The sequence below is a fragment of the Schistocerca gregaria genome, chromosome 1, assembly GCF_023897955.1.
Source record: "Schistocerca gregaria isolate iqSchGreg1 chromosome 1, iqSchGreg1.2, whole genome shotgun sequence".
NCBI classification, from domain to species: Eukaryota; Metazoa; Arthropoda; class Insecta; order Orthoptera; family Acrididae; genus Schistocerca; species Schistocerca gregaria.
Window position 1 is genome coordinate 733,942,745 of NC_064920.1, and position 24,762 is coordinate 733,967,506.

Below are 24,762 nucleotides of genomic sequence, written 5' to 3' on the forward strand. Positions count from 1 at the left end.
GGCACACAGTTTTAATCTGCCAGTAAGTTTCATATCAGCGCACACTCCGATGCAGAGTGAAAATCTCATTCGGGAAACATCCCCCAGGCTGTGGCTAAGCCATGTCTCCACAGTATCCTTTCTTTCAGGACTGCAAGTTCTGCATAGTTCGCAGGAGAGCTTCTCTAAAGTTTGGAAGGTAGGAGACGGGATACTGGCAGAAGTAAAGATGTGAGGACCGGGCGTGAGTCGTGCTTCGGTAGCTGAGATGGTAGATCACTTGCCCGCGAAAGACAAAGGTCCCGAGTTCGAGTCTCGGTCGGGCACACAGTTTTAATCTGCCAGGAAGTTTCATATAGAATGTCGTTTTTCCAGCGTGCTGCTATTAGTGGTTAGAAGTACCATCGCTTACACAGCACATAGAGTTGCGGAGTACATAAATACCGTAGATATCTATACATTATGAGAACCTACAATCTTAAAATGGTTAGAAGCGGCATTCAGTAACAAATATAATACACAATTGATCCACATCGCTATTCTCCGTTACCAGTAATTTTTTTTTTGTAATATCCCATCATTACCCGTTTCGTGGTATCTCCATTATCAGGTCCGTGGTATAAACGCACAATACAAGGTGTCTACTAAGCGTCGTCAGGTGCGTTTTCTCTGGTGTTTCGGAGATATCTGCAATTTTCTTCTGATACTGAGTAGCTGGAGTCAGGCCAAACAAATACCGCTCAATATCGAAGGAAAATTTGTGTTTATTTTCCATTACAAATAAAATGGTTTTTAAAGCTGAATTTTACGTGTCCATTCGATATAGCGATCCCAAATTAGACTAGTACGATATTCGTGTTAGAGGTATGTATTGAGAAGGGCAGTAAAACACTAAGAATAATCAATACTCCCTCAGCGACAGCACCACCTTGGTCCACCTTGGTCCGCACTGTCAACTACCGCCACACAGGGCGATTTTTTTCGACTGTGTACAGCTCTATAGATTGATCAATGAGAGGATACCGAACAAAAAAGGTCTAATGAACTTAAGTCCGGAAATGTGTGGTTTCCATAATAGAGACCATCAACTCAATCATGCTTTGTTACAGAGACTGCTGTCTGACACGCGTTGTACATTACAGCCATAGTTACAGTACGCTTGGTTTACTCATGGAGGATGATAGTGTTCCTCCTACGTCATGTCGTAACACCCTCTCCTTCAATAGCAACTGATAATGTTGTGTCCGATTCACTTCTGTTGCTGACTCACCTTGTAGTGGATGTGATACACCATTGTAAACAATGGTTTCGAATTACAGTCGAGAGCTTGTCGACATGGAGTTTACTTACAGAAAGGCAAATGGCAACCGACGGAGGGCAGCATGATTGTATCGGGTGACCTATCCCCGCCGACAATATGCAGAGCATTAAATTTTTGCAACAGTGTTTCACCGTTTCTTTTAGACAGGGTCGTTTCATGAAGCAGGCAATCGTGAAGGATGTATCCGAAATGTTCGGACACCAGACTTGGAAGAAAATGTGATTAGCACTGTGGAAGGCGACTGCCATGTCAATACCAGGTAGTTGGCCCGCCAGCACAGGGTAAGTCAGACGACCGACAATTGTACTAGCCTTACCTGTTACAGCGTGTCCAGGAATTACTAGCAACAGATTTTCTACATCGGCAGTAGTTTTGTCACTGGTTTCTTCAACAGGCAACCACTATTCCGGAATTTGTGTCATCCATCCTATTCTCAGATGAGGCCACCTGTACGCGGATTGGTATCTTTAACTTTCATAACAATACAACATTCACATTAGTTATTCAAAAGGGCGGTTCTCAAATTCTGCGCAGCGTGACTTCGTCGTAGAAAGCTCTGCTGTACCCGTTTGGACCTAGCCCGCCCGGTTAGCCGTGCATTGATCATTTTATATCAGACGATTTGGTGTCAAATGTACAGTGTGGTTTTAGACGTCGTTTAACAACTGAAAATGCTATATTCTCTTTTCTCTGTTAGGTACTGGATGGGTTTAACAAAAGGTTTCGAACGTTTGGCATATTTTTTGATTTAACTAAGATGCTTGACTGTGTTGCTCACAAAAATATTGCTCCAGAAGCAGGACCATTATGGAATACGGGGAGTAGCTCACAACTGGTTCACCTGTTACTTTAGCAACAGACAGCAAAAGGTCATTATTCACAATGTTGATAATGGCTGTGATGTGGGGTCTGAGTGGGGTACGGTAGGGTGCCCCATGGATCAGTGTTGGGGCCGTTCTTGTTCTTTATTTATATAAATGATATGCCCTCTAGTATTAAGGGTAACTCTAAAATATTACTGTTTGCTGCAGATATTAGCTTTGTAGTCAAGGATGTCGTGTGCAACATTGGCTCGGTTTCAAATAGCGCAGTACATGACCTACGTTCATGGGTTGTAGAAAATAAGCTAACACTAAATCATACTAAGACTCAGTTTTTACATTTTCTAACGCACAATTCAACAAAATCTGCCGTTTTAATTTCAGAGAATGGGCATATTATCAGTAAAAGTGTACAGTTCAAATTTCTAGGTGTTCAGATAGTAAGTTGTCGTGAAAGCCCACGTTGAGGATCTTGTGCAAAGACTTAATACTGCCATTTTTGCTATTCGAACGGTATCTGAAGTGAGTGATCGTTCGTCACGAAAATTAGTCTACTTTGCTTATTTACATTCGCTTATGTCGTATGCTATTATATTTTTGGGTAACTCTTCCCGTTCTAAAAGGTTATTTTTGACTCAGAAACGGGTGGTTCGAGCAATAATTGGTGTAAGTTCACGAACCTCTTGTCGACCCCTGTTCACGAGTCTGGGTATTTTGACAATATATATATATATATATATATATATATATATATATATATATATATATATATATATATATATATAAAATTTCCCCTGTTCACGAGTCTGGGTATTTTGAGTATATATATATATATACTCCTGGAAATGGAAAAAAGAACACATTGACACCGGTGTGTCAGACCCACTATACTTGCTCCGGACACTGCGAGAGGGCTGTACAAGCAATGATCACACGCACGGCACAGCGGACACACCAGGAACCACGGTGTTGGCCGTCGAATGGCGCTAGCTGCGCAGCATTTGTGCACCGCCGCCGTCAGTGTCAGCCAGTTTGCCGTGGCATACGGAGCTCCATCGCAGTCTTTAACACTGGTAGCATGCCGCGACAGCGTGGACGTGAACCGTATGTGCAGTTGACGGACTTTGAGCGAGGGCGTATAGTGGGCATGCGGGAGGCCGGGTGGACGTACCGCCGAATTGCTCAACACGTGGGGCGTGAGGTCTCCACGGTACATCGATGTTGTTGCCAGTGGTCGGCGGAAGGTGCACGTGCCCGTCGACCTGGGACCGGACCGCAGCGACGCACGGATGCACGCCAAGACCGTAGGATCCTACGCAGTGCCGTAGGGGACCGCACCGCCACTTCCAAGCAAATTAGGGACTCTGTTGCCCCTGGGGTATCGGCGAGGACCATTCGCAACCGTCTCCATGAAGCTGGGCTACGGTCCCGCACACCGTTAGCCCGTCTTCCGCTCACGCCATAACATCGTGCTGCCCGCCTCCAGTAGTGTCGCGACAGGCGTGAATGGAGGGACGAATGGAGACGTGTCGTCTTCAGCGATGAGAGTCGCTTCTGCCTTGGTGCCAATGATGGTCGTATGCGTGTTTGGCGCCGTGCAGGTGAGCGCCACAATCAGGACTGCATACGACCGAGGCACACAGGGCCAACACCCGGCATCATGGTGTGGGCAGCGATTTCCTACACTGGCCGAACACCTCTGGTGATCGTCGAGGGGACACTGAATAGTGCACGGTACATCCAAACCGTCATCGAACCCATCGTTCTACCATTCCTAGACCGGCAAGGGAACTTGCTGTTCCAACAGGACAATGCACGTCCGCATGTATCCCGTGCCACCCAACTTGCTCTAGAAGGTGTAAGTCAACTATCCTGGCCAGCAAGATCTCCGGATCTGTCCCCCATTGAGCATGTTTGGGACTGGATGAAGCGTCGTCTCACGCGGTCTGCACGTCCAGCACGAACGCTGGTCCAACTGAGGTGCCAGGTGGAAATGGCATGGCAAGCCGTTCCACAGGACTACATCCAGCATCTCTACGATCGTCTCCATGGGAGAATAGCAGCCTGCATTGCTGCGAAAGGTGGATATACACTGTACTAGTGCCGACATTGTGCATGCTCTGTTGCCTGTGTCTATGTGCCTGTGGTTCTGTCAGTGTGATCATGTGATGTATCTGACCCCAGGAATGTGTCAATGAAGTTTCCCCTTCCTGGGACAATGAATTCACGGTGTTCTTATTTCAATTTCCAGGAGTATATATATATATATATATATATATATATATATATATATATATATATATATATATATAATTTCCCCTGTTCACGAGTCTGGGTATTTTGACAATATATATATATATATATATATATATATATATATATATATAATTTCTTGTTAATAATACTAGCTTATGAGCAAGAATAAGCAGCTTTCACTCGGTTAGTACTCGGCAGAAATCAGGCCAGCATTTGGATCAGACTTCCTTAACTCTTGCGCAGAAATGTGTACTGTATAGGCTACTGCTGCATCCATTTTCAATAAGCTACCACTCTAATTCGAAAATCTTAGCAGTAATCCACGCGCTTTCGAAACGAAACTGAAGAGTTTCCTCATGGGTCAGTCCTTCTATTCTGTCACGGAGTTCCTTGAAAAATTAAGCTGATTCTTGTTGTGTTGTTGATTGCGTTTACTTAAACTTATGGACTGACTTTTTCAGGTTCATAAACATTTATTTTTTATCAGTTATTACTTTTACGTTGTAATTTCATGTCCTAACACGTTCCATAACCTTGGAGATTTGTTCCTGAATTTTGTCCTACGGAACTTGACGTGTAAATAAAATAAGTAAAATAGTATATTTCGTCGACGTGTTAACTCTTCACTTGTTTTGTATAAATTTCACATTGGTAAAATCAAGTCAGGCCACCCATGATATCTTTTTCCAGAAAAGAATTGTCCGCGTTTTTTTTGTCAGCCACGTTGCGGCAGGTGTTCACGCGTCATTTGATTTGGTTCGGGAGCCGAGGTGTGTGGGACAGACCTCGCACACATTTCTGTTTTTCATAACGTTATGGAGACTGTCTTGTGCCTTCGATATAGAGATGTTACTGCATTGTGATTTGTGACACAACACCCTTGAGACACTACGGCGGTATGTGCGTTGTTTAACGCTACTTCGTCACGAATGACTGGTCGAATGCACATCTGTTGTTCAATTGGCTCTGAGCACTATGGGACTTAACATCTGAGGTCATCAGTCCGCTAGAACTTACAACTACTTAAACCTAACTAACCTAAGAACATCACACATATCCGTGCCCAAGGCAGGATTCGAACCTGTGACCGTAGCGGTCGCGCGGTTCCAAACTGTAGAGCCTAGAACCGCTCGGCCACTGCAGTTCCACTGACTTCCCTTATAAGCCAGGAATAGGAATTTTTTGGACGGACGATGTACAGGTATGTATCATGCAACAAATTCAGTGATTATAAGGACCAATATTTTTCTCATTTTATGAAAATCGATGAGCAACTAAAGGTAACAGTAGTTTTCGTTAGAGGTTCATTCTCACTCTTCCCGCATGCAGCAGTCAAACTGTGGAAGCTTCGTCAGCGAGGAGGAAAAGGCTTCGGGTGCCGATGATGAGCGTCAGTTTTCAACAGTCACGGCTAATCATTGCCTCGTGTAGGAGCAGTATGAGCTCGTAATTTCATAAACGAGCCGAGAGTTTTTTGGCACCCACTCGACGTCTTCATTTTTAACGTCTGTTTACGCGGCGAGTTCATCAGTTTTCGCTCCTAATTAGTCTAACGAGACGTCCGCGGACGTCCCCAAATTTGTCACCGGCGTCGCTCGGCAACGGCGGCGCGCGGCTATTAGCCAGCCAGCGACGGGCCCGGCGCTCCACACGGCTCCCGCGCCGCGCCGCGCCGTCTGCGACGCACGGCCCTGCCGCCCACTATGCGACGCGCCGCGCTGTAAAAAGCGGCAGAAAATTAGGTGACCCGGCGAGTGACGGCGGCGGCCGCTGCCGCGGTCGAGGCTGCGACTGCAGGGAGAAAAAGAGCCGGCAGGAACGCGGCGCGGCCGTGTGCTTTGCTTAACGAGCCGGCTAACAGCCGCCGCAACACGGCGCCCGGCCCCGACAACGGAAATACGGCTCCTCAGCCTGGCGTCCCGTTAATTCTGTGCTCTGGGAAAGTTCCTGACTGCCCTTGCGTAGTGAAGAAATATAAACATCTAAAGGAGGAACGGTTTACCTTCATTACTGGAAGTTGGTGACGGAAGTCTTAGACCATATCACTGTAGAATAGTGTGCTACCACAGAAGAATTGTAGACCCGGGAAGTCACAGATTACACTGTGCAACAATTGCTTCCTACCAGCTAAATGCAGAAAAATGAAAGTTAATGTGGGTGAGTGGGAAAAAGAATCCCGCGATACTCCGCTACAGCCATAGTAGTTTCCTGCTTGACACAGTCACGTCGCTTAAATATCTGGGAGTAGCGTTGCAAAGCGATGGAATGAGCGTGTGAGGATTGCCGCAGTTAAGTCGAATGGTGGACTTCGGTTTACAGCGAGAATTATAAGAAAAATATGGTTCATCTGTAAAGGAAACTGCATATAGGGCGCTAGTTTGGTACTACTCGAGTGTTTTGGATCCACACCAGGTCAGTTTAGAGGAAGACTTGAAAGCAGGTCAGAGGGATGTGCTAGATTTGTTGAAGGCATGTTGGAACAACGCACAAGTGCTACGTAGCTTGTTGGGGAACTCAACTGCGAATCCACAGACACAAGGCGACGTACTTTTCGAGGAACAACACTGAGAAAATATAGAGAAACTCCATAGATGGTTTATTGAATCACCGAAACTGGTAGCTACGTAATAAATCAGATCGAAAAGACGGCTGCAGGTGTTCCATTCTATTACGTACGTAAATATTTATGTTCGGCTACTTGCAGACTGTTTGCAGCGATTCATGAAGTAGCCGAGCGGCTCTGGGCGCTACAGTCTGGAACCGCGCGACCGCTACGGTCGCAGGTTCGAATCCTGCCTCGGGCATGGATGTGTGTGATGTCCTTAGGTTAGTTAGCTTTAAGTGGTTCTAAGTTCTTGGGGACTGATGACCTCAGAAGTTAAGTCTTATAGTGCTCAGAGCCATTTTTTCGATTCATGAACTTCATGCTCGCAAACAGTGACGGATTTTCTATGAATGGCAATGCCTCATGCAACTAGTTTGAAGAACGTTTTGGACAATTGGAGTGAATGATTTGGCAGCCCAGATCGTCTCTGTAGACCCGGGAAGTCACAGACTACACCGTGCAACTATTTCGTGAAACCAGCTAAATGCAAAAAAATGGAAGTTAATAAGGATGAGTGAAAAGAAAAAACCACGATACTCTGATACAGCCTTAGTAGCTTCCTGCTTGACACAGTCATAGCGCTTAAATATCTGGGTGGAACGTTGCAAAGCGATATGAAATGGAACATGCATGTGAGAACTGTGGCAAGGAAGTCGAATGGTGGACTTCTTTATATGGATAATTATAAGAAGCTATGGTGCATCCGTAAAGGAAACTTCATGTAGGACGCTAGTTCGGCACTACTCGAGTGTTTGGGATCCCCACCAGGTCAGATTCTACATCTACATCTACATCCATACTCCGCAAGCCACCTGACGGTGTGTGGCGGAGGGTACCCTAAGTACCTCTATCGGTTCTCCCTTCTATTCCAGTCTCGTATTGTACGTGGAAAGAAGGATTGTCGGTATGCTTCTGTGTGGGCTCTAATCTCTCTGATTTTATCCTCATGGTCTCTTCGCGAGATATATGTAGGAGGGAGCAATAAACTGCTTGACTCTTCGGTGAAGGTATGTTCTCGAAACTTTAACAAAAGCCCGTACCGAGCTACTGAGAGTCTCTCCTGCAGAGTCTTCCACTGGAGTTTATCTATCATCTCCGTAACGCTTTCGCGATTACTAAATTATCCTGTAACGAAGCGCGATGCTCTCCGTTGATCTTCTCTATCTCTTCTATCAACCCTATCTGGTACGGATCCCACACTGCTGAGCAGTATTCAAGCAGTGGGCGAACAAGCGTACTGTAACCTACTTCCTTTGTTGTCGGATTGTATTTCCTTAGGATTCTTCCAATGAATCTCAGTCTGGCATCTGCTTTACCGACGATCAACTTTATATGATCATTCCATTTTAAATCACTCCTAATGCGTACTCCCAGATAATTTATGGAATTAACTGCTTCCAGTTGCTGACCTGCTATTTTGTAGCTAAATGATAAGGGACCTATCTTTCTATGTATTCGCATCACATTACACTTGCCTACACTGAGATTCAGTTGCCATTCTGTGCACCATGCGTCAATTTGCTGCAGATCCTCCTTCATTTCAGTACAATTTTCCATTGTTAAAGGAAGACTTGAAAGCAGGTCAGAGGGAGCTGCTAGATTCGTAACCGACATGTTGGAACAACACGCTAGTGTTACGGAGCTGGTTCGGGAACTCAAATGGGAATCCACAGAGGGAAGGCGATGTACTTTTCGCGGAACAACACTGAGAAAATTTAGAGAAACGCTATTTAGAGCTTACTGCAGAACCAGCCTACGGCCGCCAACATACATTTCGCGAAAGGACCACGAAGACATTATACGGGAAACCAGGGAACATACGGAGGTATATTGAAAGTCGTTTTCCCCTCGCTCTGTCTGCCAATGGAACAAAAAAAGAAATGAGTAGTTGTGCCACAGGGTGCCTTCCGCCACGAACCGGACGGTGGCTTCCGGAGTATGTATGTAAATGCTTGTAGAAGAAGTTGAATTCTTATCAGCTCCATGGTAGTGATAACGCATACCGCAGAGGAAATTGAAACTTCGTTCTAGTTTTAGTTCTACAAAGGTTTTCATCCATAAAGGAAACTACTGCTAATGAGCTTCCTTCAGATCCACAAGGTATGCCGTTCAAATGGAAAAGTTTCGTGTAAATATGAAATACTTACTTCAAAATATGAAGTATAGTGAAATGTAATCAACGATCTGTGGTAACCTTGATGCTGTTGCACTTTCATTAGACTTGTAATTAGGTTTCAGTAAACATTTCGTCTTATTTTTTTGATTTGGACAATAGGGCTTTTGCACCTTACTGTACCAAAACGAACTTGTCTACAAGAAAATCACTGCAGCCAAGTGAGAAAAACTGCCTTACATGGGCTGTTACCTCATTCTACGAATGTGTTAATTCATACATTACACATATAATTAGTTATCAAGAAATTTGTTGTAAAGAAACTGAACCAGAAAGAAAGGCGTAAAAGACAGCACAAAATTATGAGGTGCTTGTGGGTGAACTGCCAACGGCCTTTCCGCGGTGGTAACACCGGTTCCCGTTACATCACCGAAGTTAAGCGCTGTCGGGCTGGGATAGCACTTGGATGGGTGAGCATCCGGTCTACCGAGCGCTGTTGGCAAGCGGGATGCCCTCAGCCCTTGTGAGCAAACTGAGGAGCTATTTGATTGAAAAGTAGCGGCTACGGTCTCTTAAACTGACATACGGCCGAGAGAGCGGTTTGCTGAGTACATGCCCCTCCATAACAGCATCCAGTGGCGGCTGTGGGCTGAGGATGACAGGCGGCCGGTCGGTTCCATGGGCCTTCATGGTCTGTTCGGCAGAGATTTTTTTGTGGGTGAATTGCTGTCACATTAGTAAATGTTTGACTCTAACATACATATGAAAATCCACATTCTCCATGCCCACTTCTTCCCTTAAAACTATGGAGACGTTTCTGACGGACAAGGAGAGCGATTTTTATCAGAATGTTATCGTCGTGAAGTAGAAATTTGTAGAGAAATGGACTCGAGCTGTTTCGGCACAGTGCTGCTGAACTATAGCTAGAGATGCTCCAGATGTAAATTATAAGCCACAAGCCAAGGGAAACACGAAGCCAGTTTAAAAATCCTTTTGTTACTTTTCGTTTAGTCCGCAGCTCGTGGTCGTGCGGTAGCGTTCGGTTCCCGGCGGGGTCAGGGATTTTCTCTGCCACGTGATGACTGGGTGTTGTGTGTTGTCCTTAGGTTAGTTAGGTTTAAGTAGTTCTAAGTTCTAGGGGACTGATGACCATACATGTTAAGTCCCATAGTGGTGAGAGCCATTTGAACAATTTGAACTTTCCGTTTAAAGTAATATTTTTGGTGTTTGATGTTTGTTGAATTTATCAGTTGGAGTTTTAGTGTTATAACAGATTAAAATTTATCAACAAATTTCTTATACTAAATGTTTCTAGGGTCTATTGCTTTTTTGTTAGTATTGCTGCGTCACAACTAATCTGGAATACTGAACTGTAGAACTGCCTGGCACCATTGCAGGAAAACTACATCATAGTGAGTGGTATTCCCTCATTAGGTGACCACGTAATGAGAAGTAAAAAGACATATTCAGAATGCAAGAGAGCATGTTCAGTACGCCGACGCTGCAAAATATGCCCACCACCACTTCATAAAAGTGGGGTTGAGACATCTTTCGGCTATGACAGGGTAACCAGAAAAGCTGACCACATGAGAAAAGCAGACCGAGTGAAATCATGATCACTTTACAGTAACGAGCGAGCACTCCAACTTGTTTCACAAGCTGCGACATTATCGCGAATAAAACAGTGACCCGTATGTGCAATAAGTTTCCTTTACGTTACGTCTATGGTCACAAACTTTTTGTTGACCGATTACCGGTTTAGGTCTGTAATGACCATCATCAGATCCGTTTCATAAAAACGAAGTCCTAGCGTACTGCAGCCATAGTGGCATGGTTAAATGTTAAATACAGAATCAGTACAAGTATAGTAATATATATATATATATATATATATATATATATATATATATATATATATATATATATATATATATATATATATATATATAACACATATATATTTGAAGATGGTTGTGCTGATTCTATATTTAACATTTGACGATGCCGGCTACAGTACACTAGGACTTTGATTTTATGAAACAGATTTGATTATTGTCATTATAGACCGAAACCGGTAATCTGTTAACAAGACGTTTGTGACCATAGACGTAAAGTAAATGAAACCCCAACTTGTTTTGATTTCCAGGCTAAAGTGCTCGCGAGAAGAAAACATGCAGATCTCCCTGATTGGCGTGAATAGTATTTGAGCCAAATTCTCTCTCTCATTGCTTTCAGATGTTCTCAGACAGTATCCAGGTGTGACGCCGAGCTACGCAGTCAGTGCCTGCTTCTGACGCTGAGATGAAACAGTGCTTTTTTTTTGGTCATCAGTCTACTGACTGGTTTGATGCGGCCCGCCACGAATTCCTTTCCTGTGCTAACCTCTTCATCTCAGAGTAGCACTTGCAACCTACGTCCTCAGTTATTTGCTTCACGTCTTCCAATCTCTGTCTTCCTCTACAGTTTTTACCCTCTACAGCTCCCTCTAGTACCATGGAAGTCATTCCCTCATGTCAGCAGGTGTCCTATCATCCTGTCCCTACTCCTTATCAGTGTTTTCCACATATTCCTTTCCTCTCCGATTCTGCGTAGAACCTCCTTATTCCTTACCTTATCAGTCCACCTAATTTTCAATATTCGTCTATAGCACCACATCTCAAATGCTTCGATTCTCTTCTGTTCCGCTTTTCCCACAGTCCATTTTTCACTACCATACAATGCTATACTCCAGACGTACAGCCTCAGAAATTTCTTCCTCAAATTAAGGCCGGTATTTGATATTAGTAGACTTCTCTTGGCCAGAAATGCTTTTTTTTGCCATAGTGAGTCCTTCCGACAATCATATCTTTTTCGATGTCTTCACATTTTTCCTGCAGCCATTTCGTCTTAGCTTCCCTGCACTTCCTATTTATTTCATTCCTCAGCGACTTGTATTTCTGTATTCCTGATTTTCCCGGAACATGTTTGTATTTCCTCCATTCATCAATCAACTGAAGTATTTCTTCTGTTACCCATGGTTTCTTCGCAGCTACCTTCTTTGTACCTATGTTTTCCTTCCCAACTTCTGTGATGGCCCTTTTTAGAGATGTCCATTCCTCTTCAACTGTGTTGCCTACAGCGCTATTCCTTATTGCTGTATCTAATGCGTTAGAGAACTTCAAACGTATCTCGTCCTTCCTTCCGTATCCCACTTCTTAGCGTATTGATTCTTCCTGACTAATGACTTGAACTTCAGCCTACTCTTCATCACTACTATATTGTGCTCTGAGTCTATATCTGCTCCTGGGTACGCCTTACAATCCAGTATCTGATTTCGGAATCTCTGTCTGACCATGATGTAATCTAATTGAAATCTTCCCGTATCTCCCGGCCTTTTCAAAGTATACCTCCTCCTCTTGTGATTCTTGAACAGGGTATTCGTTATTACTAGCTGAAACATGTTACAGAACACAATTAGTCTTTCTCCTCTTTCATTCCTTGTCCCAAGCCCATATTCTCCTCTAACGTTTTCTTCTACTCCTTCCCCTACAACTGCATTCCAGTCGCCCATGACTATTAGATTTTCGTTCCCCTTTACATACTGCATTACCCTTTCCATATCCTCATACACTTTCTCTATCTGTTCATCTTTAGCTTGCGACGTCGGCATGTAAACCTGAACTATCGTTGTCGGTCACTGAACTGTTCACAGTAACAGACCCTCTGCCCTACCTTACTATTCATAACGAATCCTACACCTGTTATACCATTTTCTGCTGCTGTTGATATTACCCGATACTCATCTGACCAGAAATCATTGTTTTCCTTCCACTTCACTTCACTGACCGCTACTATATCTAGATTGCACCTTTGCATTTCCCTTTTCAGATTTTATACCTTGCCTACCACGTTCAAGCATCTTCTCCGCAATCCTATTCAATACTTCCTCATTAGTTATGTGATCTACACATTTAATCTTCAGCATTCTTCTGTAGCACCACATTTCGAAAGCTTCTATTCTCTTCTCGTCCAAACTAGTTATCGTCCATGTTTCACTTACATACATGGCTACACTCAATACAAATACTTTCAGGAATCACTTCCTGAATCTTAAATCTGCACTCGATGTTAACAAATTTCTCTTCTTCAGAAACGCTTTCCTCGCCATTGCCAGTCTACATTTTATATCCTCTCTACTTCGACCATCATCAGTTATTTTGCTCCCCAAATAGCAAAACTCCTTTACTACTTTAAGTGCCTCATTTCCTAATCCAATTCCCTCAGCATCACCCGACTTAATTCGAATACATTCCATTATTCTCGTTTTGCTTTTGTTGATGTTCATCTTCTATCCTCCTTTCAAGACACTATTCATTCCGTTCAACTGCTCTTCCAAGTCCTTTGCTGTCTCTGACAGAATTACGATGTCATCGGAGAACCGCAAAGATTTTATTTCTTCTCCATGGATTTTAATACCTGCTCCAAATTTTTCTTTTATTTCCTTTACTGCTTGCTCAAAATACAGATTGAATAACATCGGGGATAGACTACAACACTGTCTCACTCCCTTCCCAACCTCTGCTTCCCTTTCATGTCCCTCGACTCTCATAACTGCCATCTGGTTTCTGTACAAATTGTAAATAGCCTTTCGCTCCTTATATTTTACCCCTGCCACCTTCAGAATTTGAAAGAGAGTATTCTAGTCAACATTATCAAAAGCTTTCTCTAAGTCTACAAATGCTAGAAACGTAGGTTTGCCCTTCCCTAATCTAGCTTCTAAGATAAGTCGTACGGTCAGTATTGCCTCACGTGTTCCAACATTTCTACGGAATCCAAATTGATCTTCCCCCAGGTCGGCTTCTACTAGTTTTTCCATTCGTCTGTAAAGAATTCGTGTTAGTATTTTGCAGCTGTGACTTATTAATCTGATAGTTCGGTAATTTTCACATCTGTCAACACCTGATTTCTTTGGGATTGGGATTATTATATTCTTCTTGAAGTCTGAGGGAATTCGCCTGTCTCATACATCTTGCTCACCAGATGGTAGTTTTGCCAGGACTGGCTCTCCCAAGGCCGTCAGTAGTTCCAATGGAATGTTGTCTACTCCGGGGGCCTTGTTTCGACTCAGGTCTTTCAGTGCTCTGTCAAACTCTTTACGCAGTATCGTATCTCCTATTTCGTCTTCATCTACATCCTCTTCCATTTCCATAATATTGCCCTCAAGTAAATCGCCCTTGTATAGACCCTCTATATACTCCTTCCACCTTTCTGCTTTCCCTTCTTTGCTTAGAACTGGGTTTCCAGCAGAGGTGTGGATGTTCATACAAGTGGTTCTCTTATCTCCAAAGGTCTCTTTAATTTTCCTGTAGGCAGTATCTATCTTAACCCTAGTGAGATAAGCCTCTACATCCTTACATTTGTCCTCTAGTGCCGGCCGCGGTGGTCTCGCGGTTCTAGGCGCGCAGTCCGGAACCGTGCGACTGCTACGGTCGCAGGTTCGAATCCTGCCTCGGGCATGGATGTGTGTGATGTCCTTAGGTTAGTTAGGTTTAAGTAGTTCTAAGTTCTAGGGGACTAATGACCACAGCAGTTGAGTCCCATAGTGCTCAGAGCCATTTGAACCATTTTTTTTGTCCTCTAGCCATCCCTGCTTAGTAGTTTTGCACTTCCTGTCGATCTCATTTTTGAGACGTCTGTATTCCTTTTTGCCTGCTTCATTTACTGCATTTTTATATTTTCTCCTTTCATCAATTAAATTCAATATTTCTTCAGTTACCCAAGGATTTCTACTAGCTCTCGTCTTTTTACCTACTTGATCCTCTGCTGCCTTCGCAACTTCATCCCTAAAAGTTACCCATTCTTCTTCTACTGTATTTCTTTCCCCCATTCCTGTCAATTGCTCCCTTATGCTCTCCCTGAAACTCTGTACAACCTCTGGTTCTTTTAGTTTATCCATGTCCCATCTCCTTAAATTTCAACATTTTTGCAGTTTCTTCAGTTTTAATCTACAGGTCATAACCAACTGATTGTGGTCAGAGTCCACATCTGCCCCTGGAAATGTCTTACAATTTAAAACCTGGTTCCTAAATCTCTGACTTACCATTATATAATCTATCTGATACCTTTTAGTATCTCCAGGCTTCTTCCATGTATATAGCCTTCTTTTATGATTCTTGAACCAAGGGTTACCTATGATGAGGTTGTGCTCTGTGCAAAATTCTACCAGGCGGCTTCCTCTTTCATTTTTTTGCCCCTGTCCATATTCACCTACTACGTTTCCTTCTCTCCCTTTTCCTACTACCGAATTCCAGTCACTCATGACTATTAAATTTTCATCTACCTTCACTATCTGAATAATTTCTTTTACTTGATCATACATTTCTTCAATTTCTTTGTCATCTGCAGAGCTAGTTGGCATATAAACTTGTACTACTGTAGTAGGTGTGAGCTTCGTATCTATCTTGGCCACAATACACGTTATGTGTCTTTAATGCCTTCTGCATCCTCATGTCGTTGATCATTGCTTATTCTTCCGTCTTTAGGGGCAATTTCCCACCCCTCGGACAAGAGAGTGCCCTGAACCTCTATCCGCTCCTCCGCCGTCTTTGAAAAGGCCGTTGGCAGAATGAGGCTGACTTCTCATGCCGGAGGTCTTCGGCCGCCAATGCTGATTATTTATCAAAATTTAGTCGCTGGCGCGAATCGAACCCGGGACCAAAGACGTTTTGATTATGAATCAAAGACGCTAACCCTAGACCACGGGTATGAGCGTATACAAGCTACGTGCGCTATTCAGACTGCCGTCATCACTGGATAGCTACCTGCTGGAGGCGTCCACATCCCTGGTGGGACGTATTAGCTAGGATGGAGAGGTAGTTGCCTGGTTACCCGGTAGCTGCTCTCGCTCACCACTGCTCAAGGTGAGCACATGACTTTGATGTCGATCATACTGGGGGCTGCGGTTTGAGTCTCGTCCTTCCCTGTGCTGCATTCTACAGTCAGAATGAGCGTGCAACCTGGGTAGAGCGTGGTCTCTGCCGTCTGCTGCCGTCCTCCTGACATGAGGCGATGGTTCTGTCTACGTGCGTCGCTGCCCAGGAGATCCTGCTGACAGCGGCTCGCTCTGCTTCTGCGGCTGACTACGTCATCCTGGGACCAACAGTCTGCACTTCAGCGGGTGCCACATCTCTGTACTTAACATGAATAAAGGTCTAGCTCATTCAGGAAACTCTTAATAGCGGTCCACCGCTCGATTCCAGTACCATCACCAATCCAACCTATGTGCACACCTTCGTACAGCCTTTCCACTATGACTGTTGGGGTCACCTCGCGGCCGCAACTGCATAAAACAGACACGTATTTCTGAAGCTGGATTTAAATATTTCATTGAATGGCAATTTTTCGTCATATTATGTTTGAATAAATGTAGAAATTTAACATTTCTTTAATTTGGAAATTTACAATCAAACTTTGTTGCGCAGTGTTATGCTCATTTTTTGCACAGTTGTGATACAGACTTCGATATAAAACAAGCTGCTTTGATACGGCGTTTCTCTTAAGCGTTTCCTAAGAATAGAGATATGAATTTTTGCAAATCCCTTTACTGCCACAGGAGGGCTCAAGCCGTCGAATAGCACTGTTAGCGCAACTGGCTAAGGCGACAGATTAAAAGTCAGCCCTTACTGTATTCATATCCGTTTACTGTGTTACGCTGTCAGGAATTAGACAATACGGTCGCAGGTTCGAATCCTGCCTCGGGCATGGATGTGTGTGATGTCCTTAGGTTAGTTGGGTTTAAGTAGTTCTAAGTTCTAGGGGACTGATGACCACAGCAGTTGAGTGCCATAGTGCTCAGAGCCAATTAGACAATACATTGTAAACATTGTAGCCTTTGGGGGATACTGAATGTACTTGTATGAAAAAAAAAAAAACAACTAACGTTGTTTCGTAGCAGATCACTCACCTGCGGATCTTCTCTCCCAAGCGCCGGACTTCGTTTCTTTTGTCAAGTATTTTGTCGCCTAGTAAGGGACTGATTTTCAAAAGCGGTAGTAGTGAATCTACATACCATGAAAGCTGGGATAATCTGGACAAACATTTATTTAAAAATGAACACGTGATAGGAAGGTAGCCCTGTCACAAGTTTCCATAAATTATCACAGACAGAATATAGCGTCTGGGAGAGAATAGACTTACTGTCGGACAAGTTGAAAGCACACAAGTTCACACAATAAAACCGTCTTCAGAGTAAAGACCAGTTCCCAGAGAGAGAGCACCGAAACGAAATAACGGATTTCACTATAAGAGAAGAAACTAACCACAGGTCACGCTTATGGTAACAGCAACATGGGTCGGCCGAAACATTACCAAGCTACATGTTGATCTGCAGCGCCAGTATCTCGCGGCACAGACATAGCACTAGTAGAGTCGCAACCATTGAAATTGCGATGTGTTTAGTCACTCTAAACATCGCGTGTGGTTCGCGCACATGGCTGATCCCAAGGTTGTGGGAGGTACTAGCAACTACATGGCGGTAACTGCTGTGCCCTGAGCTTGGCGATGTTGTTGACCAGTGGCGCAGCGAACAGAACTAGAGTGCGGGGTGCCACACTTTATTGCTCCCCCCCCCCACCCCCCCCCCCACCCCCTTCTTCTCGGTGGCTGTGGTACGACATTATACTTTATTGGTCCTTTCTCCCTCCAGAAAAAACATATACTAATATAATACACAGAATTTACTCCAGCAATAGTACCCGTTTCCTACGGGTTGCGTCTTTCATTAGTAATCAAAACGTCATAGGTCCCGTGTTCGAAACCAGCCACCGCTTAAATTCTGATTAATAATCAGTATTGGCGCCGGAAGACTTCCGACATAAGAAGTCACACTTTTTGTGCCAACGACCTTGTCAAAGAGAACGGAGAAGCGGACAGAGGTACAGGGCACTTTCTTGTCCATGGTGTGGGAAACTGCCCCTAAAGCGGAAGAATCAGCAATGATCAACGGCATGAGCATGCAGAAGGCAATGGAAACCACTGCATTAATGACACAAAACATTTATCCACAGGACATGTGGCCTGTTATTGATAAAGTGTCCTGATGATCTCTCCACTGGCAGGCGATTCCGGAATAGTTCCCCATTCGGATCTCCGTGAGGGGACTGCCAAGGGGGAGGCGACTACGAAAAAAAGATTGAATAACCAACGAAAGGATAAAGTCCTACGAGTCGGGGTATGGAATTCCAGAAGTTCAAATGTGGTAGAGAAGCTAGAAAAACAGAAAACTTGAATTCAAATGCTCAGTCTAGATATAGCAGGGATCAGTGAAGTGAAGTGGAAAGGAGATAAGGATTTCTGATCAGGTGAGTATAGGATAATATCAACAGTAGCAGAAAATGGGATAGCGGGAGTTCGTTATGAATAGGGTAGGGCAGTGAGTGTGTTACTGTGAATAATTAAATCGTAGGACTTGTCTTATCAGAATCGACAGCAAACCAACACCGACAACGATAGTTCAGGTATACATAAAGACGAGGCATGATGAAGATGAAGTATGTGAGGATACTGGAAGTCTAATACCGTAAGTAAAGGGACTGGTATGCAGTTGTAGGGGAAGCAGTAGAAGAAAAAATTACAAGTGACCATGGGATTGGGACAAGGAACGAGAGAGAGGAGAAACACTAATTGAGTTTTGCAGTAAATTTCCACCAGTAATACTGAATTCTCTGCTCAAGAATCACAAGAGGAGGAGGTATACTTGGAAAACGCCGAACGGTACGAGAAGATTTCAGTTAGACTTCATCATGCTCACACAGAGATTCCGAAATCAGATGCTAGATTGTAACGCTTACACAGGAACAGATAAAAAGCCAGATCACAATGTAGTAGTGAAGAGTAGGTTGAAGTTTGAGATTATTCAGGAAGAATTAATACGCTTGAAATTTTCTTACGCTTGAAATTTTCTTACTATGGATAAAGCAATAAAGAATAGCTCAGTAGGCAGTACAGTTGAAGAGGAATGGATATATCTAAAAATGGCAAACACAAACTTTGGAAAGAAAACCATAGGTACAAAGAAAGTAACTGCGGAGAAACGATGGGTAACATAAGAAATGCTTCAGCTGATCCATGAAAGATGGACGTATAAAAAAAGAGCTCAGGGAAATTAAGGAATACCGAAATACAAGTCGCTGTAGAAGGATATAAATAAGGAGTGGTATCTGCCGTCATCTGATCAAAATCGACGTCGCCTTTCCAGGTGCACAAATGAGAGTCGTCCGGTGCATTTTCTCTGGTGCTTCTGAACAGACCTGCAACTTTGTTTTTGCAGTGTGTAGTTGGAGTCGGCCCGTATAAATTCAGGTCATCATGTTTTCCATGCGACCCCCGATGTGGACGGAAATCGTCATTTCAAAATGGTTCAAATGGCTCTGAGCACTATGCGACTTAACGTCTGAGGTCATCAGTCGCCTAGAACTTAGAACTAATTAAACCTAACTAACCTAAGGATATCACACACATCCAAGCCCGAGGCAGGATTCGAACCTGCGACCATAGCGGCCGCGCGGTCAGACTGTAGCGCCTTTAACCGCTTGGCCACCGCGGCCGGCCCGAAAGCGTCATTTGCTTCCCGTTACCAACAAAATGAATTTAAAAGCAGAATTTCACGTGCCTATTCGATGGAGCGATACCATATTAGTCTAGTCCGATATTCGTTTTACCGATATGTATTAGGAAGGACACTAAAGCAAGAAGAATAACCATACTCCACCAGAAACTGATCAGCACTGCTGCATGTCGGCAGCAGTCAGCCCTGGCCAGAATAGTCATGTCTTTGTTGTAGTAGTCGTCATTTTTCGTGTTTTATTGTCCCTGTGAATACACTGAAACACAACAAATAAAGCGCTAAACTAATTTGGGACTGCACTGTCGAAGGGACGCATAAAATTCCGCTTTGAAGATAAATTTGTTTGTAATGGGGAAAGAAATCGATACTTTCCGTCGGAATTGGCCGTCACATGAAGATGTGACAAGCGGTATAAGACAAACTACAGCCGTGCGGGGTAGCCGCGCGGTCTTGGGCACCTTGTCACGGTTCGCGCGGCTCCCCCCGTCGGAAGTTCGAGTCCTCCTTTGGGCGTGGGTGCGTGTGTTGTCCTTGGCTTAAGTTGGTTTAAGTTAGATTAAGTAGTGTGTAAACTTAGCGACCGATGACCTCAGCAGTTTGGTCCCATAGCAATTGCCACAAATTTCCAAAAAACAATCTACACACTACAAAAACAAAATCGCAAATACGTGCCTAAACACCAGAGAAAATTTGCAGTTATCCCAGTGAGTAGTTACACTTGATTCAAAATGGGCAGTAACCGTAAATACATCTAAAATTGCTCTAAATCTGTTTAATGGAAGAATAAATGACTTTCTTTTAAAGCAATATAGACCGAGTAGTCGTAGTATTGGTTCAAATGGCTCTGAGCACTATGAGACTTAACATCTGAGGTCATCGGTCCCCTATAACTTAGAACTACTTAAACCTAAGTAACCTAAGGACAGCACACAACACCCAGTCATCACGAGGCAGAGAAGTCGTAGTATTCCGTCAAAGCTTCGACTAATTATAGCGCATTTATTACATAACATGCAAGATGGACTGCATATCATTTTTCGAAATTCTAAGGTATAATAAAAAATCCTCTAACATCTACGTTTCTGTAAGCTAGATTAAACCCTCGAAGAAGTTTAAACGAGGACCAAGTAAAATATGCGATCGTCAATCAGCTTTTGAACTAAAGGAAACACTTACAAAATAGGTACTTTGGTTCCAGTGGAGTAAAATATTATAAATACAAACCTACAACCACAGAATGTTACATTTATGACACTTCAGTGTATCTCTTCAGCTGTGCTCCTTGACAACAGTTCGTTAATAATACACCTACCCCTCATACTGCTAACAGGCTGATAACAATTTCCGCTTTTTCTAAATGAAAGTGGTAAATATCTCCCGACGGTATAACCGACGGAAAACCGGTCACGTATTGTTCCAGTCTTTTATCTGCAGTCTGTCAGCACCCCACATTTTTATCATAGCCTGGCACCGTTAAAGAAAACTTAGTTATACGATAGAAGCAGATTATCCATTGTTTATATCCGGAAAGCAGGGCTAAAAGTAGAAACGTACCTTTTACCAAATCACAGGGACTAGTCTGTCTTTCTGCTATAGCTATGGTTGATTCTGATAAGGTTTTCGTTACATGCATTGCATTTCCTTCTCTATCTATTTTGTGGGCGTTATTCATGCTATGCTGCCTTAGCACGTAGCAGACTTTTGCGTTAGATTTAGCGATATCTTCCTTTTAAAAAAGGGTGCCCATCCTGGAACACAACGCCTTGAACTATTATACACGGTACGAATAGTTTTTTTTATGTCTTGATGTCTTATTTGCGGCGAATTTGTGCGTTTAAAGGGGAAAAGGCGACCGGTCTCTTCCTTTAATCGTGAGATAAACCGCCTCAAAACGACAGTCGGCTGACTGTTGTGGAATAGACGATTTTTAATTCGACGCATGGATACGATCCACATCAAGTTGTCTCTCCTATCTCGAAATCAAATCCTCCACAACTTACTGCAAGAGCATTTGTTGTTTTCCCTATCTGCAATTCTCTAATGGCTGACAGAAGCACGTCTTGTATTCCTTAAATTAATATTTAAATTTCTCATGTCCACATAAGTGCTACACCTGAGCACACGAGATAACCTCATAATGTTAAGGACAAACTTGAATGCCACTGGAACAGAATTTTAGAGCTGTGTAGCATTATGATGACATTTTGGAACAAATAAAAAGTAATTCACAAGAAACATTGAGACACACGTGTTGTAATAAAAAATGGTTCAAATGGCCCTGAGCACTATGAGACTTAATATCTGTGGTCATCAGCCCCTAGAACTTAGAACTACTTAAACCTAACTACCCTAAGGACATCACACAACATCCAGTCATCACGAGGCAGAGAAAATCCCTGACCCCGCCGGGAATCGAACCCGGGAACCCGGGCGCGGGAAGCGAGAACGCTACCGCACGAGCACGAGCTGCGGACCACGTGTTGTAATACTAAGTTGAGCAACATCAGTGCAAACGGCAACACTGTGTTCCTGATAGACATTCAGCGGATTGAATTGTTTCAGTTATTAACCGTCAGACACTGTAAAGGTCAAAAGAAAGCGATCAGTGAACAAGCCGATGAAGGATTCAGAATTAATTTCCACTCTTCAGAGTAGCGAGCGCTTCTTTTAAACATCCTGGTAGATTAAAGCTCTACGCCGGACTGGAACTCAACCTAGTACCTTTGTCTTCCTCAGGCAAGTGCTCTGCTGACTAAGCTATCCTAGCACAACATATGCGTGGTTCCTGGCTCGTGCTGGGATAGCTCAGTCAGCGTAGCCCGAGAAAGGCTAAGGTTTCAGGTTCGAGTCAGTTTTAATCTTCCGGGACGTTTCAGTTAACGAAGGATACTTGTGTCAAGTCCACGTAAAATAAATTTTGTGATAGAACCACAATCTACATTCAGTCCTGAAAAAAAGGAAACATAAATTTGCTAACAAGGAGAACAAAGAACATTTAGTGGATAACATCGAGTCAGTACAGATGAAACACATGGTACCACTCCACTGGACGACGTTGGAGCCAACGTCTTGCTGCTACTATATCAAGCAGTAACAAAATATCTTAATTACATATGATCGAATTGACAAGTAGAAACGCAGATCAGAGAGACGTTCAATAAGTGATGCAACACTTTTTTTCTGAAATCAGGTTGGTTTTATTTTGAATTCCAATAACCATATTATTCCCCACTCTTTTGGCTACAGAACCTTATTTTTCAACAGAATCTCCCTTCAATGTGACGCCGTTACGCCATCTTACTGGGAGGACCAGTATGCTCACATGTTGCCACTCTACTGGTAGACGTTGGATCCAACATACTGCTGCATGAATGACCTAACCATCTTCCTCGTACTTCTGCTTCCCCTCGAGTGCATCCTTCATGTCCTGATGGAAATCGGAAGTGGCGAGATCCGGGCAGTTGGATGGATGAGAAACAACTGTTCAATGAAGTTTTATGAGCTCCTGTCGGATGCGCAAACTTAGACATTGTCTTGAATTCTCTCAGGGTAGTACACAACTGGCCATTAAAAGTACTACCCCCCTCCCCCAAAAAAATGCAGATGATAAACGGGTATTCATTGGAAAAACATATTATACTAGAACTCACATGTGATTACATTTTCACGCAATTTGGATGCATAGATCCTGACAAATCAGTACACAGAACAACCACCTCTGGCCGTAACAACGGCCTTGATACGCCTGGGCATTGAGCCAAACAGAGCTTGGATGGAGTGTACAGGTACAGCTGCCCATGAAGCTTCAACACAATACCACAGTTCATCAACAGCACTGACTGGCGTATTGTGACGAGCCAGTTGCTCGGCCACCATTGACCAGACGTTTTCAGTAGGTGAGAGATCTGGTGAATGTGCTGGCCAGGGCAGCAGTCGAACGTTTTCTGTATCCAGATAGGCCAGTACAGGACCTGCAACAGGCGGTCGTGCATTATGCTGTTGAAATGTAGGGTTTCGCAGGGATCGAAAGAAGGGTAGAGCCACGGGTCGTAACACATCTGAAATGTAAGGTCCACTCTTCAAAGTGCCGTAAATGCGAACAAGAGATGACCGAGACGTGTAACCAGTGGTACCCCATACCATCACGCAGGGTAATACGCCAGTATGGTGATGAAAAATACACGCTTCCAATATGCGTTCACCGCGATGTCACCAAACGCGGCTGCGACTATCATGATGCTGTAAACAGAACCTGGACTCATCCGAAAAAATGGCGTTTTGCCGCTCGTGCACCCAGGTTCGTCGTTGAGTACACCATCGCAGGCGCTTCTGTCTGTGATGCAGCGTCAAGGGTAACCGCAGCTATGGTCTCCGAGCTGATAGTCCATGCTGCTGCAAACCTCGTCAAACTGTTCGTGCAGATGGTTGTTGTCTTGCAAACGCCCCCATCTGTTGACTAGGGGATCGAGACATGGCTGCACGATCCGTTACAGTCATGCGGATAAGATGCCTGTCATCTCGACTGTTAGTGATAAGAGGCCGTTGGGGTCCAGCACGGCGTTCCGTATTACCCTCCTGAACCCACCGATTCCATATTTTGCTAACGGTCATTAGATCTCGACCAACGAGACCAAAAATGTCGAGATATGATAAATCGCAATTGCGGTAGGCTAATATCCGATCTTTAACAAAGTCGGAAACGTGATGATACGCATTTCTCCTCCTTACACGAGGCATCACAACAACGTTTCACCAGGCAACGACGGTCAACTGTTGCTTGTGAAATTTCCTTATGTCATGATGTAGGAGTCGCCACCGGTGCCAACTTTGTGTGAATGCTCTGAAAAGCTAATCACTTGCATATCACAGCATCTTCTTCCTGTCGGTTAAATTTCGCGTCTGTACCACGTCATCTTCGTGCTGTAGTAATTTTAATGGCCTGTAGTGTATAATAGACTCCCGAGTTTATCATGCCATCATGAGAGAGGACAGAAAACGGTATAACTACTTCAGAGTCCCAGAAGCCCATTACCATGACTTTACGAACTGAGTGTGCAGCTTTGA